This window comes from Vicia villosa, linkage group LG3 (genome assembly GCF_029867415.1).
Source record: "Vicia villosa cultivar HV-30 ecotype Madison, WI linkage group LG3, Vvil1.0, whole genome shotgun sequence".
NCBI classification, from domain to species: Eukaryota; Viridiplantae; Streptophyta; class Magnoliopsida; order Fabales; family Fabaceae; genus Vicia; species Vicia villosa.
Window position 1 is genome coordinate 216,810,296 of NC_081182.1, and position 17,672 is coordinate 216,827,967.

Here is a 17,672-nt window from a genome sequence, read left to right on the forward strand (position 1 = left end):
CATATAAGTGTGTTTTTATATAACCCCCCTTAAAAAATTGTTATCCCCCTTAACATTCAAATATTTCATCTGAAAAAAACCTTGATGCATATTTTTCCCCAAGATTTTGTGTTTCTAGCCTACGTCGCCAATTGAAGAAGGTTGACTGTGCACAAGTTTCCACGTTGGACATTGTATTTCTAAGGTTCCACACACATCTTCTTCTTCCATCCGCCCATTACTATTTTTCTCCAAAATTGTTTCTTTCATTTCCACCGTGTTATCTTCTTCTTCTTTTGTCATGTATTCATTATTTCGTGTTAGATTCTTGAAACCCTAAAACGATCAAATGGTTGCAAGTAACAGTGTTAAAAGCAGCAATTCCTTTGAGATTTCAACTATTCCCATGTGTGGTTGTCGTCGTCCAAGGAAGACGTGGGTAGCAAATACTGTACACATGCATTAATATGAGTCAACACATGACTCGTATGTGTTGACACATGCTCTAACAAACTTGAAATTCAACATAATTTTTCTAAATCTGTTGTTTTATTTTGCCTCCAACTTGCACGCGTATAAATACCTCATACATGCATCATAGCATGTGTCGACTCATAGCATGTATGTATCGACACATAAGCTTGTTTTTCACATAAAATGATTTTTAATGCATGAAACCTTTTCTAATGCACAAAACCTTTTCTAAACGAAAATTCTAAGATGTTTTTATGCTTCTTAATGCTAAGATGCACAACACGACTCAGATGATATCATCAAATGTGGAGAAACGCTAAAGATCCTAGTTTTGGCATCATGTAAAACATCTAATTTGGGAAAGTACACTCACAGACCCGACAAATACGCCATGTTTTGCTAGCTCATCCCTTGTTTGGAGCTTATTTAGAAGCAATCTCCAAGCGAAGACTTGAATGTTTCTGGGGACATTATTGGACCATAACAACTTAAAGGCACCAACATTTTCTTCTACCAAATGAGAGCCAAGACGTTTAATGCCTACCAATCTAGCATAAACCAATTATACAAAGAAACTTATTTCATCTCGCCACCAAACAAACGAGTCTATTGATTCTAGATTGGGACTCGCACACGTGAGAATGTCACCAAGCTCCTCCTAAATCCTGCTTGTAATAACATAATTTAGACATGCAATGTACTCAAAATTCTCGTCCCACCTTCCAAGAATCCAAGATCTTGCTTCATCAACCTTGAGCCTAGAGACCTAGGCAACCTCGAAGAGGCATCGAAATAAAAGCTTTAGAGGAATTGTTCCATACAACCTATTACTCTAAAATTGAATGTTTGAACCACTCCTTCAATTTACAAGAGACATTGTTTCCAAACCAACTAGGATCTCCCCCCACTTTCAAATGGAAAGTCTAAGATCATGCCTCCAAATAGAGTGTTTTTTATAGCTTACACTCCACGAATGATTGAGAATTATATTTTTACTGTCACCCTATTTAAATTCTAAAGAAGAGTACCACACTAAACTAGAATCCAAAAGAATTCTCCAAGCCCATATACTTAGCAACGCCATATTCAATATTTTTCAGTTTTTGATTCCTAGACCCCCTCCTCCAGCTTCGCTTTGTTGGACAAGTGACTTCAAATACTAGAGGGGTGAGTTACGGTTTTAAAATGTGCAATTAGCTATATCTTTTTCTCGATTATCCTTGAAGCTTGTGTTAGTAGTTACTTAAGAGTAAATAGCAGTGAAAAATAAAAGTAATAAATAGCAGAAAAATAAAGACAATTAGAGTTAGAGAGATTACACCAGAGAGTTATCCAGGTTTTTGGTCGAACATTGGCCTAGTCATGTCTCTAAGAGTTCTTCTTGGAATTTTGACTATAAAATTTTGAGCTTTTATAGAATATTCCCATAAACATAATACAATCTGATTTTTCAGATTTTTACAAGCTTATCCCCTACTAAATAAAGCTTTTACCACAAAGCTAAGCTAGCAAACCTTCTTAGTGATTTTCAGCCTGATCTCGATAACCTAAAAACATTAAAATAATTCTGACAAAGCTTAATAAACCAAAACAGAGATTTTATGTCTAGTTTATCTCAAGAACCAAATTTAATCTCCTCAAGAGTATCACATTCCCAAAAATTAAATAACACAGCCTCTTACAAACCCTAAATGCACGATAAAATTCATCATAAACATATTTGCGAAAACCAAAGTTACATTACAGTAACATCTAGAGTTGCATAAAATAGTTGCAACTAACAAGAATTAACATCAAAATAATCGAAGTGCGGCATTCTAAATAAGTTAAAATCATTAATTACAAAATAAAAGATGTTCAAAAGGTTGAAATGAAGCAACCAAGATTAAAAACATCAAAGTCGTCACGTATATAATTACAAAAAAGAGCCAAAAATAGTCACTCAATAACCCATAGATTTTGTGAGTTGGGTGTGAATTTACCCATAACCTAATTATTTTTAATGGGCTTTCATTTTTAAAACCGTATTCCACCAATAACCTGATCCAACCCACTTTTTTGGTGGGTTTTACTGGGTTTACCTAACCCATGTACACACATACTCAAACTAATTTACATTCATCCATAAACCAATTTACATAAACGAATTCCATTTCACTGATTTACATGCATTCATAAAATAGTTCACATTCCAAAAACTAAAAATACAATTGACTAATCCCCACTCTCACCTAGTCAAAACTTAATCTTCTAAAAAAAATTACATTGCACTCCGAATTTCATTTTGCAGGTTGTGAAACTAGTTCAAGTCGCATCATTTGGGCTGTAAACTGGTTTACGCACATCATCGCATCCAGCTGCATCATAAAAAAAATAAGCAAACTAGTTAATGACTTTACAAATCATAATACAAATGATCAAGCCAAGTTTCAGCCAACAAACATTGTACTTGCAACACATCAGTAAAATAAAAAGAGAACTACACCAAGTTGCATTTGTTCAAAAAGCCCAAACTGTTAAAAAAAAGCTACAAATTCAAACTAGTTCACTAATTCACAAAACCATTTGTAGTGTATTAATTGCATTAGTAGAAAAGCAATTTACAATGCTTTGAATGATTTTTTTACAATTAAGGATACATTTTCTTTTGGTACTCACTTTGAGTCATGTTTTGCACCAGGCCTTTTTCAGCTCATTATTTGGATTTAAACTCATAAATTTCCTTAGTAATTTGCAAGCACACAGAGTATTAATCCTAGCCCTTTAAACTTTGAGACAATTTGAGGATCACAAGCAAGTTCATATGAACTGTACACCTTTTATTACATTACTATAATGACTACACCTAACCCTAACAAAGATATTTTAGCTATGCTTACTCATGGTTAGCATAGTAGCAGGTAACTCTAAAATGTCAACCTTGGAAATGTGATATGCACTATCACATGAGCAGCAATTCCGCCTTCAGAACTCCTCTCTTATTCTCATGTTATAAACCAAAGTGAACCTACTACAATTTTTTACTACCTCGATCCACCGAAACTCCCTTTCCATTGAATTAGAACTTATTATTTTTAGGCAAAATTTTGAGGCTCTCGTTAGGTGCATCGTCCTTATGCCTAATGCGTCCATGTGTCCTTGGTCGCCTTTGCATGTAGCAGGTTATGCCATATGCCCATGCCATACCGCAGTTAACGCACCTATGATGGGCCTAGTGAGCCTGCTTTTATCAGGGTTTTGCTTTGGCCTATTTTTTAATGTGGAATCATGGATTTCCAGTTCTTTTCACATGTTTTTGATAAATGTATACAAGAAAAGGTCAAACAGACATTTTTTTCACTTTTTATAGATAAATCGGGGGATTTTTTTATAGCAGTTGCTAGTGAAATTAGTCAATAAGTACCAAAATATTTAACGTATTCAATCCACTACTGAATGGACACTATACATTGAACATTCATGAAGATATAAGTACCAACATATTTAACGTATTCAATCCCACCACTGAATGAACACTACAAATTGAACATTCCTGAAGACGGGTATTTGCATGAGTTTGTCAAAACTGTGGTTTGAAGGATAGAAAAACACTTAGAAAGGGGGGTTTGAATAAGTGTAGTTTAAAAACTTGAATTTCTTCTTACATCACTTCATGCTAGATTGTATCAGAACATTGTTGAATGTACCAGAGCATCATCAGAGCATCTCTACATCCTGAAATGTTACAGAACAAAACTAAACGACAAAAGTCAGCATGAATGATTCAGAACATAGAATATGTTTCAGAACATATAATATGTATCAGAGCCAAGACCACATAATATGTATCAGAGCCATATGGTATGTGTCAGAGCACATAAACATAATGTTTCAGATCATATTCTATCATCAGAATATCTGAACATTCTTCCTTCTGATTCTGAAGCTTCATAGCACTCAGCTTGCTTCAAGAATCCAAGAGCTTGATTCATCTTGTTGCTTCTTATGTTGATCTAAAAAAGAGAATCTTCAATTCCTGCAACAACACAACTTAAAGCATAGAACTTTGCAAGTTCTGTTAGAAATGTGAGGCCTTTTTACCCGGTAACTGATAAAATTAATCAGATCATTTATCATATAATCTTCTCCCCCTTTTTGTCATAACATCAAAAAGAATATAAAAGATTCAGATGTAAAGTAAGAGACAAAAGGAATGAAACAGAATAAACTTTTCTTTGATTAAGCAAACAGAAATTACAAAAGGTGAATGCAGAAAAGCAGATGCAACAAGGAAGGAAAAATGCAAGGACTTATGGACTACAACCCTAGCTTAGACATAATCTTAACTAACATATCATGAATCCCTGCAATCTTCTCAGTTTGTTCAGCCATGAAAGCTTGATACTCTGCATGCCTGTCCAGACTAGAACCTCCACTGTAAGAGAATGCATGAATTTCAAGGAGGAAGTGAGAGACAGTTCACAGGAAGAGAGCAAATGTCTCAAATGGGACTTTCTCTTAACATAGAAGCCAAGGACATGAGTCTTAACTTCATCCAATATCTCAGGAAAGTCTTCTTACTTTGGGTTAATGTTGATAACATCATCAAGGAGGAGATCTGACTTGAGACTTCTTGGAATCTTGAGAGATCCATCTTGAAATCTATGTCGGCAACCCCTGAGATATGTTTCTCAAACTGGAACCAACCAGTTCTTCCAACCGTCTTATTAAAAAAGATCGACCACCCTTGAGCCTTTGTCTTCGTTTTTGATTTGAAACCATAAGCACCCAAGTCATCAGAGTCCACAGAAGATTTACACAAAACTTCCATTTCTGATGGAGGAAAGTAGCGAGTTTTCAGTGGAGAGACTTTTTGTCCGTTGAATGCTTGTTGGGAGGAACTTGAAACAGGATTCATGATGAATGCTAGGTTGAAGATGAATAAACTAAGGTTTATGCAAGACACTTATAAAGAGATAGAGAGAGAAATGATGACAATGAACGCACAGAGATAGAGAAAAATAAATAGAGGGAAAAGAAACGTTTGAGGAATATAAAACGAAAAAGAAATAAAATGAAATGATGGATAGCATTTAGTGTTACGTGACGTGAGGAGAGATAATAATGACAAAGGAAGTGATTAGCACAGTTACCTAAGTAGGCGTCCCCTCAACTGCACGCACGCTTGTCCAGAAATAGTGAACACGTGTTTACCATCTGGATAGCCAGTTACAACTGTTTTACTTTTAAAGAGATTCTGAGTCAACTTAGACAATGAAACGTTAGTAATAACAGAATCACTACTTCTAATTGATTATAATCAGAACTTCTTATAAAATACTAATCCAATCTTATTTCAGAAGATACTCATACATAAGATCTTCTCATCTCCTCATTCTGGACATAAATCCATACTGATATTCATCAAAATGAACTTAAACCTATCTTCAGCAAGGGGTTTTGTAAAAATATCAGCCCATTGATGGTCAGTATCCACAAAGTTTAAAGATATAACACCCTTCTGAACATATTCCCTTATGAAATGATGTTTAATCTCAATATGTTTAGCTTTTGAATGTAAAATAGGATTCTTAGATAAACATATAGCAGAAGTATTATCACAGAAGATAGGAATGTTACTCTCATATATCTGATAATCTTCTAGCTGACTTCTCATCCAGAGCATTTGTGTGTTACAACCAGCAGCAGCAACATATTCTGCTTCTGTTATTGAGAGGGTAATTGTAGCTTGCTTCTTGCTGTACCATGAGATCAGATGACTTCCAAGAAATTGACAACTTCCAGAAGTACTTTTCCTTTCAATTCTATCTCCAGCATAGTCAGCATCACAGAATCCTACTAAGTTGTAATCTTTGGATCTTCTGTAAACTAAACCAACGTTAGTAGTACCTTTCAGATACCTCAGAATTCTCTTAACCGCAGTTAAATGAGATTCTCTCGGATCTGATTGGAATCTAGCACACAAGCAAACACTGAAGAGAATGTCAGATCTAGAAGCAGTTAGGTATAGAAGAGATCCAATCATACCTCTGTACAACTTCTGATCTACCTTCTAAACACAAAAAATGAGTTTTTTTTATTAATTAAAAATTATTTTCGTATTTTTATTTATTTATTATTTAAAAAATGTTTTTTTTTTAACTTTTTTTCCATTATAATCCAAAAAATAACAAAAAAATCATAAAAATAAAAAGATTAAAATAGATTTAGTTTTCCTTATCATTTTAGGTAAAAATTGGTATTTTTGGAAAAAAAATCATATTAATTATTTAAAACAATCATAAACTTTAAAGTTAAATAATATTTGATTTTCTTGAGTGTTATTGTTTTAAATGGTTAAATGATTTGTTTCTATTTTAATCTAACCTAATTTCACCTTATAAATCAACCCTGATTCTACCAATCTTGACGGTACAAAAGAAACAAGTCCGCTAACCCTTATTGATTGACCACAACCAATTAACCATTGCCGCAAATCCTAATTTTCCCAACCTTCACAGACTAACAAATCCACCCATCCTAACCACTTTTCAAGTCCTGATTTTTCCATTCACGTACAAATTCATCCTACGTACCACCAACTTACACAGGCATTCACACATAACAAAACATTATTCATATCATAAAAATTCAATTTTATTAAACACCATATTTTGTTGTCACCACAGCAAAACAATCATATTATGGCTTTGTGAAATAAACCTCTTCTCACCATTAACAGGGTCCTTGAACCTATAGCACAAACTCATAACTCACTATAACTTTTGTTAACTTCAAACTAATTATAAAAAAAAAATTGCAACAACAATGATTTTTGGTTTGCAGGTAAAATTGAAGACAGGATCAACGAAACAGCAGAAAAAGAACAGCAGGAAGTTGTCACTGTGCCGCCGCTCTGCCTGGAGCTCCGAGCGTACTGCTCCGATCCCGACGAGCAGATTCGACAAAAACAACACCGCAAGCCGCCGTGAAATCAACCCTCAGCGCTCCGATGTCCTATCCAAAGCAGATCCGCGAACGTCGTTGACGTCGCGATTTCCAAGCACCATCGCACGTGAATCCCGACTACATCACCCAGCTCAACATCGCAAGCTACCGGCCGCTGCAAGCTTCGTCAACCGCCTCCGATTTCACTTATTATTGGTATTCCTTAATTTCCTCTTTACTGTTAGATATTTCTCTTCATAGATTTGTTTTCAATATTCCATATTGTTATGATCTGAAAAGGTTTAGAATGGATATGTGTGTATTACTGTATTTTTACTTCTAGGTTATGCTTTTGTTATTATTATTTGTAAAATTAAAAAGTAAGTATTTTGAATTAGTCAAACAATAATTAGGTGGATTTATTATAATAGATTTTAAAAACAAAAAAAAAAAGGAATTTTCTTTTATATAAAAAAAATAAACTGACGTGAAAAGAGGGAGATGAATTCCCCCACGTCATTTTTCTTCTTCTTTTCTTTCTATTTATTTAGAAAATGAATTGGTTCACTTCTTTTTATTAATTATTACTATTTTTATTTTATTAATAAAATCTTATATTGTTATTTACTTTAAATATTAAAAAAAATATTAAAAAATAATGCCTTTCTTTTATTTGCTTATCAAAAATATAAAAATACCAAAAACAATATAAACACAAAAATACAAAAAAAACATTTTGATAATTAATTTTTATTTTCTTTTTTTTTCTATTAAAAACTCCAAAAATATTTTATTTTAATCTCCTTTCAGAATTTAATATGTTCTTAAATACCTGTTGTTATTTTCTTGATTAATTGTTAATATTCCTTATCATTTCTTGTTTTTATATCCGTACTAACGTTTTCTCTTATGTGCGAGGTACCTTGAGTACTTCAACTATCTATTGTGGATATTCACCGTTTTTTACTTTCAATTGGTTTTGTTGTAATAATTCGTAGTATTTATTTTCTCCGCACATCCCCGTTTTAAATTATGTACTCCCCTCCCCGAAGCTAACTAATAGTTAGGACCCTTTACTTTTCTGCTCTTTATTTTCCCGCAATATTTATCTGCGTGCGATAGTAAATTAGGGTGTGAAAAGACATAAATCTCAATCGTAGATCATTAACCAAGATTAAATAATTGAATCCAACACACTTGCACTCACTCACCCCTAAGGTACGCCCCTCTTTGGTTGCCTTCGATTATAAGGTCGTGTCCCTCGAATGTAGAGGTACCCGTTAGCAAAAGTCCCTCGATTAAAAATCATTGCAAAGATCATAAGTCCCTCGATGTTGCCTACGATGATATGATCTAGTCCCTCGAATGGTTGCCTACAAAATGATGACTGTCCCTCCGAATATTGCTAAAGGTACCTCTACTTGTTGCCTTCAAAACGACCTCGATGATCCTTCGATGACCCGTACGTCCAATATAAACAAGGATTTCCTACTCCTATATAGTATGGATAATCCTAGGAACCGTAAAATGTATAGAAAAAAGACCAAATTAGTTAGGGTAGTGCTCTTAATCTGCCTAGCTCAACAAAAATATCTTTTCAATACTCTTTCAGAAAACTAAGGCTACGCATTTACGCTAAAGTCCTTATGCTTCTTTCTCAACGCAAAACAAACAAACATGAGCTAAGCAAATTAAGAGCCCGTAGATAACTACGGATGAAAAGGGTGCTTACACCTTCCCTTTTCATAACTTACCCCCCGAGCCCGTTTTCTTTTCAAAAAGGTCTTTTTCTGTACTTTTTACCTTTCCTAACATTGGACAAAATAAAAGTCGGTGGCGACTCATGCTCACCGCAACATTGTTGCTTTATAAAAAATAAAAGTCAGTTCACCGAGTTACACACTGATAAGCTCTTCCAAAGAAACTTCATTCAGATTCTTGGCAATCTTGAATGCAGTCACCATTGGACCCCATCTTCTAGGTAAGCTTCTGATAATCTTCTTTACATGATCAACCTTGGTGTAGCCTTTATCCAGAACTCTCAATCCAGCAGTCAGAGTTTGAAATCTTGAGAACATCTTCTCAATATCTTCATCATCCTCCATCTTGAAGGCTTCGTATTTCTGGATTAGAGCAAGAGCTTTTGTCTCTTTGACTTGAGCATTTCCCTCATGGGTCATTTTCAATGACTCATATATATCATAGGCAGTTTCCCTGTTAGATATATTCTCATACTCAGCATGAGAGATAGCATTCAGTAAAACAGTCCTACATTTATGATGATTCTTGAAAAGCTTCTTCTGATCATCATCTATTTCTTGCCTGGTAAGCCTTACACCATTAGCTTTCACTGGATGTTTGTAACCATCCATCAGAAGATCCCATAGTTCACCATCTAGACCAAGAAAGTAACTTTCCAGTATTCAAAGTTTTCACCATCAAATACTGGTGGTCTAGTATAACCATTGTTACCATTGTATTGCTCAGCAGAGCCAGATGTAGATGCAGATGAATTTGCTTGAGTTTCACCAGCCATCTTATACTGAAGCGTTTTTCTCTTCCTGAATCTTTTCTAAACACGGTTAAGTGCTTGCACCTTAGAACCGGCGCTCTGATACCAATTGAAGGATAGAAAAACACTTAGAAAGGGGGGGTTTGAATAAGTGTAGTTTAAAAACTTGGACGATAAAAATAAATTGCACAGTTATTTTTATCCTGGTTCGTTGTTAACTAAACTACTCCAGTCCACCCCCACGGAGTGATTTACCTCACCTGAGGATTTAATCCACTAATCGCAACAGATTACAATGGTTTTCCACTTAGCCCACGACTAAGTCTTCTAGAGTATTCTGATCACAACCTGATCACTCTAGGAACAAATGCTTAGACACAAGCTAAGACTTTCTTAGAGTATCCTGACCACCACGTGATCACTCTAATTACAACTGCTTAGACACAAGCTAAGACTTCCTAGAGTATCCTGATCAACACTTGATCACTCTAGTTACTTACAAATTAATGTAATCAATTCTAAGAGTATTACAAATGCTTCTGAAAAGCTATAATCACAACAGTGATATTTCTCTTAAAGTTTAAGCTTAATCTCACTAATATATTACAACAACAATGTAGTGAGCTTTGATGAAGATGAAGTTTCTGAGCTTTGAATTTGATCAGCGTTTCAGCAAGTTAATTGTTAGCAAATCGTCAACCTTGCTTCTCATCAGAACTTCATATTTATAGGCGTTTGAGAAGATGACCGTTGGGAGCATTTAATGCTTTGCGTGTTCCGTACAGCATTGCATTTAATGTTTCACGCTTTTGTCAACTACCTCGAGCCTTGTTCACGCTGTGTCTACTGACGTTGCCTTTAATAGCTTCCAACGTTCCTTTTGTCAGTCAGCGTAGCCTGCCACCTGTACTTTCTTCTGATCTGATGTTTGTGTATACAACGTTTGAATATCATCAGAGTCAAACAACTTGGTGCATAGCATCTTCTTGTCTTCTGACCTTGAAGTGCTTCTGAGCGTGATACCATGAAAACTTCAGTGCTTCTGCTTCTGATCTCAGGTTCTTCTGATGCTTCCATAGACCCATGTTCTGATTCTGCTTTGACCATCTTCTGATGTCTTGCCAGACCATGTTCTGATGTTGCATGTTGAACCTTCTGAGACAAAGCTTCTGAGCGCTGATTTGTGCATACTCTTTATATATTTCCTGAAAAGGAAATTGCAATGTATTAGAGTACCACATTATCTCACACAAAATTCATATCCTTGTTATCATCAAAACTAATAATATTAATCAGAACAAATCTTGTTCTAACATGGTTTGGACATCGTCTCAGCATGAACTTATATCTTTCCCAAGCTTCATAGAGAGTTTCTATTACACCTGGGGAAAACACCGTGATGTTTGTCTTGGCTTCAATGATTTTTTTATGAGGAAAGAATCTATTTAGGAACTTTTACTCAACAAGTTATAGTTGCTCATCATCGACGTGAGTTTATCTAGATACAACTCCTCTACTTTTCCAATAAAAGAATGTAAACTTGTAATCATAGGAATATCACATCTTCTTCATTCTCATGAGCTTCTAGTGTCCCAACAATTTCGTAGAATTTCGCGAGTCTTCATGATCTAAAATGCAAAAGGGTTAGCAAATAAAATTTGCGATAATCCTAGTTTATTTCCCTTTGTCTGATACTTCTTTTCATTCTAGTGAGGTGATTTAGATGTTTGAGACTATATTGGCGTGTTGTGTCACCATTATTGTTTCCATTGTTATTGTTTTTGTTCCTGATAAATTCATCCATGGTTTTTTGTGGCGAGATAGAAGACTCTTCTAGATCTAGCGTTTTGGCTCTTTGTTTCTTTTCCCTGCTTTCACTAAGGATTTTGCATGCGATTCTATCGATTTTAGGGTCAAATAACAATTGTTTTGCAGGAACCTTACCTAACATAAACTAGTAAAAACATACTGATTATAAAGGTTAATGGGTTAATATTTATGAATAATAAAAACTATGTTATATCTTTAAAAATATCACCAATCCTCGACAACGACTTCGTTAGCAGCAAAAGTAAGTTTTACAATTATCATATCCACAAAGATCAGAGGTTTTAAAGATCGTTCAACAAATTCTAAGATTTTAAGTTGAGAAAAGGTTGTGTATTGGTTGATAAGCATGGAAGTAAATGGCATCAAATAAATTACAAAAAGTAAAATGGAGATTTCAGTCTTAGCAGTAAGAAAAGCTTGTTGGGGGTAGATTTCATTATTATGTATCTATCATGGACATCCATTGGTCGGTAACATGCTTCTCTACTCATCTAATTTTATTACCACCTTTTACCCTCATTTGCATATCCTTTCGGTCTCCACGCCTGAGATCAGTGTATTACCTAATAGGCGATATCTCGAACAATTAACCAGCACAAAGTATTAAGTTCCAATAGTCGAAGTGTAGTAAAACTCCACACTAATTCTAATACAATATGTGTGGATACCAGACCTAACCTTATTTATAGGCGTTAGGATCCAATAGATGATTATCTTGGATCTAGTAAAGACAAGAACCTTTCGATGTCAAGTCACATTATGAAAACATGTTTTAGATTGCAAGGCTAAAATAAGCTTTAAGATTAAAGAGTCATCAGTATTACAACATGAGTATAATTACATAGAATATTGTGACTTATTTATTACATGACTATAATGACTACATCTAACTCCAACAAAGAGATTGTAGCAATGCTTAATCATGGTTAGCGTAACAGAAGGTAACTCTAGATTGTTGACCTTGGAAGTGTGATCTGCCCTATCACATGAGCAGCGCTTCAACCTTCAGACCTCCTCTCTTATTCTCATGTTGTTGACCAAAGTGAACCTACTCCAATTATGTACTACCTCAATCAACCGAAACTCCCTTTGCACTGAATCATAACTTCTTCTATATAGGCAAAATTTTGAGGCTCTCGTTAGGTGCATCGCCCTTATGCCTAACGCGCCCACCACACTTTTCCAACTCAGGCTAGTCAACTTTTCTTCCCCAGTAAGAAATGCTTGCATATCTTCCATGTTTCCTTGGTCGCCTTAGCTCGCTCAACGTTCCACCTCTTAGACTAACGAGTTAACCTTTGCTTCACCATGAAATAGTTGCAGCTGATTGTGTCGTGTGTCCATGCCATCCCGCACTTAGCGCGCCTATGTTAGGCCTAGCGAGCCTGGTGTTATCAGAGTTTTGCTTTGGTCTATTTTCTGAGTGTTGAATCGTGGTTTTCCAGTTTTTTTTCACACGTTTTTGATAAATATATACAAGATAAGGTCAAAGAAACATTTTCTCACTTTTTATATAAACCAGGAGATTTTTTATTATAGTTGCTTGTGAAATTAGTCAATAAATATCAGCATGCGTGTTTAACGTATTTTCTATTATATTGTTAAATATCTATTATATTGTTAAATATTTTTTCTTTCTATCTTTACAGTAAATTAATGAATAATAGTTTAATAATGCAAGTCATACTTTTTTTTCCATATAACTTTAACTACATTTTTTAATTCACGTCCAATGTACGAAAGTGGTAAATATTTTGAACACAAGATCCCTTTCTATCCTTTTCTACTTTTAAAGAATAATTTCATATGTGGTAACTCAATAATAATCAGTCCATATATTCATATATTATTAATAGAAAAGCAAAAAAAAAATTATAGTCAAAATTAAAAACTAAAAATAATGATATTATTAAATGATTTTACTAAAAAAGTCAAAAAAGAAAATTATCGTAAAAAAAAACATAATTAATTAATAGACAATATAATAAAATATTATAATAATTATTTTTTAATTTGAATTATTTTTCTATCACAAAAATTGAGGTGCAACTTCAATCTTAGTTAAAAAATCTCTTAATTTTTTTTTTAAAATTATCTTTAAATATATCTAAATATGTCACCACAAATTAATATTATAGGATTTTTTAAGCACTTTTTGAGTTATACTTAATCCATTATAATTAGGAGAAAATAAATTAATTTGTGTGATTCTATGCAGTGCAGAGGAGGTCGACATTTAGTATTAAAATATTTAATAATTATAAATTCGTGAATATTATATAAACCCTGTAGTAAAAATAGATGTTGTATAAACTAATTATTAATATAAAAAATATCTCTATCAAAACCAATGTTATAATATTAAAACCTGATATCATTTCTTGTGTGCCAAAATTTTCTAAAAAATTATTATAATGCAAATAAAAATTAATCTTTTTTAAATTAAATTGAAGATAAAGAATTAGATGATCAACAATCCAAAAGATAACAATAGTCTCCACTGGAAAATAATTATTTTATCTATTAAGATTAATTATTATTTTATAATTTATTATTCATAATATTTAAATATTCATTTATTATATTTTATTATTAATAATAAAATAATATTTTAAAGTTATTAAATTTAAATACTTTAGTTAATTGTTATGAAATATAACATTTTTTATATCTTTATTTTGATATTTATTGTGCATTCTATTTTAATTACAAATGAAATGCTTATTTTAATTTTATTTTAGAGTTTAATGGTAGTGCATCATAGACACCCAATTAAAATACTTTAAAATACAAAATCATAAAAATATTTTAAAATTTACCGTCTGAATTGATGAGATACATGATTGTCATTAACTGACAGATTGTCATTAACTGACAGAGAAAAAATAATTTACTGTGCACCATCCCTTTTCTATTTACTTACTTTATTATAAGAAAAGTTAAATAGTATAATTTTTTAAATATTATTTTCCCTAACTTTTATTTTTTTTTAATTTTTATTGGTCAAACAAATGATAAAAGTTAAAGGCTAAATTGTTCTAGTTTTATTTTTTCTCAAGTTATAAAAATTATTTTTAGGGGTGTTCAAAACCAAACCGACCTAATAAAAAATGGTAAAATCGAACCAAATTGAAATCTCAAAAAATCGCATTTGGTTCGAATGTGTTTGAGCCATTTTATAACAAATCACACAGTTCGGTTCGATTTGGTTTGTATTTTATAAACCTAACCAAATCGAACCAAACCGCATTATGTTACAACACCCAAACTTCTATTAACTTATATCCAATCCAAACTCAAACCTAATATGCCTTAGTCTTACGTTTACAAATGATTTTCTCTTCCTCACATTTAAGGTTTCAGTTTAAGTCTTCTCAAATCTCTCATAGCAGTATTGCACATTCTTCTCATTTTCTTTTCCAAATACATATCGCATATTCTTTTCTAACCTTTCTTCTTTTAAGTTCTTTCTTTTTCATCTTATTATTTTTATTCAACTGTTCTCTCTTCCAATTACGTTGTTAATGTTCCTCTTCTTATCTAATTGCATCTCTTCCGCTCTTTCTTTTTCATCTTCTCTAATATTTCATCTCCTCTTTTTTCAATTTCATTATAATGTTTTTGATATAATTTTATGCTACTATTTTATGTTTTTTATTCCACTTTTATCTAATATTATTTTTGTATATTAAATGAGAAATTGTTAACCAAATATGATAAATTTTGTTGTTATTTGATAATGCATAAATAACTAAATATAAAGTTATGTCGTCATCAATATGTGTATTTATGGCTCAATATATAAATTTTTGTAAAAAAACAAAATCAACCGAACCAGTTCAAACCAAATTGGTTTGGTTTGTTTTTATTTCTAAAAACCAAACGAACCAAACCGAACCACACACTTTTTTCTCTTGCGCTTCAGATAATTTTTTAAGTCAAAATCAACCAAACTGCACCGCAAAGACTCTAGTGACTATTGTTTTTAACAAAATTGTTCTAGAAATTAATTATGGATTGACAAGAGACAAATTTTCTGTGGGTGGATATGTATGAAAAACAAAAGGAAATTATAAATCAAAATAGAAAACAATAATTATAATATAAATATTATAATTAAAAATTAGAGTAAAATTATTATAGTCAAAATAAAAGTCAAAAAGAAATAATATAGGCAAAAACAAAATCATATTAATTAATATATACATTGAACAAAAAAAAAGAGATATCTATATAGAGCTTATCTTGGTCTAGGACAAAATTATAAAAATATTATAATCACTGTTTTCTAAATCTAAAATTATTTTTCTCATATGTTTCATTAATTCCTCTAATGTCACCCTCCTATAAGAATCAAATAATCAAGCAATAGAGACATCACTCACACCCATCTATTCATATCACTATCTCTCTTTCAATATGGAGGGTAAAATTGTTAAAAAGAAGAGAACAATGGGGAGAAGGAAACCCAAATCCTTATTCAATAAACTCCCCATTGTACTTCAAACAGAAATCTTTAGGAAGCTATTCATGAAGGAAAAATCAAATGCCATGTGTGTCTCACATTCATGGCGTAATCTCATCCTAACCACAGCAATACCAAAGGAGAATCCACTAGATCCATTGATGGAGCCAAGCGATTCTCCAAGTCCATATTTGGATTTGAAACAATTTTTCAATTGGTGCTCATTAGTGATTGGTTGTAGGATAAGGCCTAAGAATCTTATAGACACATGCAATGGATTGCTATTGTTTTGTCGTAAAGATGGACAGGCAGACAACATAGTTCATGGTGTATATCATTACTATGTCATAAATCCAATAACAAAACAATGTGTGGCCGTTCCTAAGCCTGTAGGAAAAATATCGGGAGCATATTCCTATGCTGCTCTAGCATATGACTATGAAGAATCTTGGTTCTTTAAGATCGTGCGTTTTCAAGGTCATCGTCATATCAATATTTTTTCCTCCATGACTGGTACCTGGACTACGTTAACTATTTGTTTTCCGAAACATATTAACGAGTCTTATTGGGTCAAAAAATCTATTTACTTAAACGGATCTATTTATCGCCTCTCGTCTTCGGGACACTTATTGAGGATTAAAGTAGATCCTCAAGAGAATGTCTCGAAACAAGGTGAGGTGATAGAACTTCCTCCCGATTGTCTCTTTGATAATTCGCAATTAAATATAAGTTCGCAAGATGATAAGATCTTATTGGTCTTATCAAGAGGTGCGAAATTTATGTGTTTTGAACTTGTTGAATGTGTTACAAAGGGAGCTAGCACTTACACATGGAACATGAAAGTTAGCAAAGAGAATGCAAAATTGTTGCCTCTTAATACCAATGGCAAGCTCTTGTCCATTTCCCCTTCTAATGATTTGGCATTTTTCAAGAATAAAAGAAGTTTATACTTTTATTTATATAATTCAAATGGTAACAATGTTAAGGAAGTTGGAGTGATTAGAGATGATCCAATTGAGTTTGAGTACATGAGAAAATGTGGACAACGGTTGTTTGAATGTTTCATCCCTTTTGCATGCTGCTTAGAGAAGGAGGTAACTAATTACATTTACTTTTTAAAATATATATTTTTAATTCAATTAATTCTTTTATTCTTTTACTAGATTGTTTATTATGTGAGAATATAATATAAATGGTGAAATTTAACTATATATTCTAATTTATTCTCATCAATGGACTATAAATCATATACCAATAAATCCATGATTTATTTATACAAAAACTCATACTATTGAATTTTAAATTTAATATTAGATTTGATTTTGAATTTTAATATTTACATTATTTACTTGTATTCACTCTTTTAAAATAGTTCTGTTTTTTTTTTTTTTTTACAGAATGAAAGACACTTTCAGCGACTGTTGGTTCCAAAGTGAATATTCAAGAAAGAAGATATTTTAATTATTTTATTTGAGGTTGATTGTT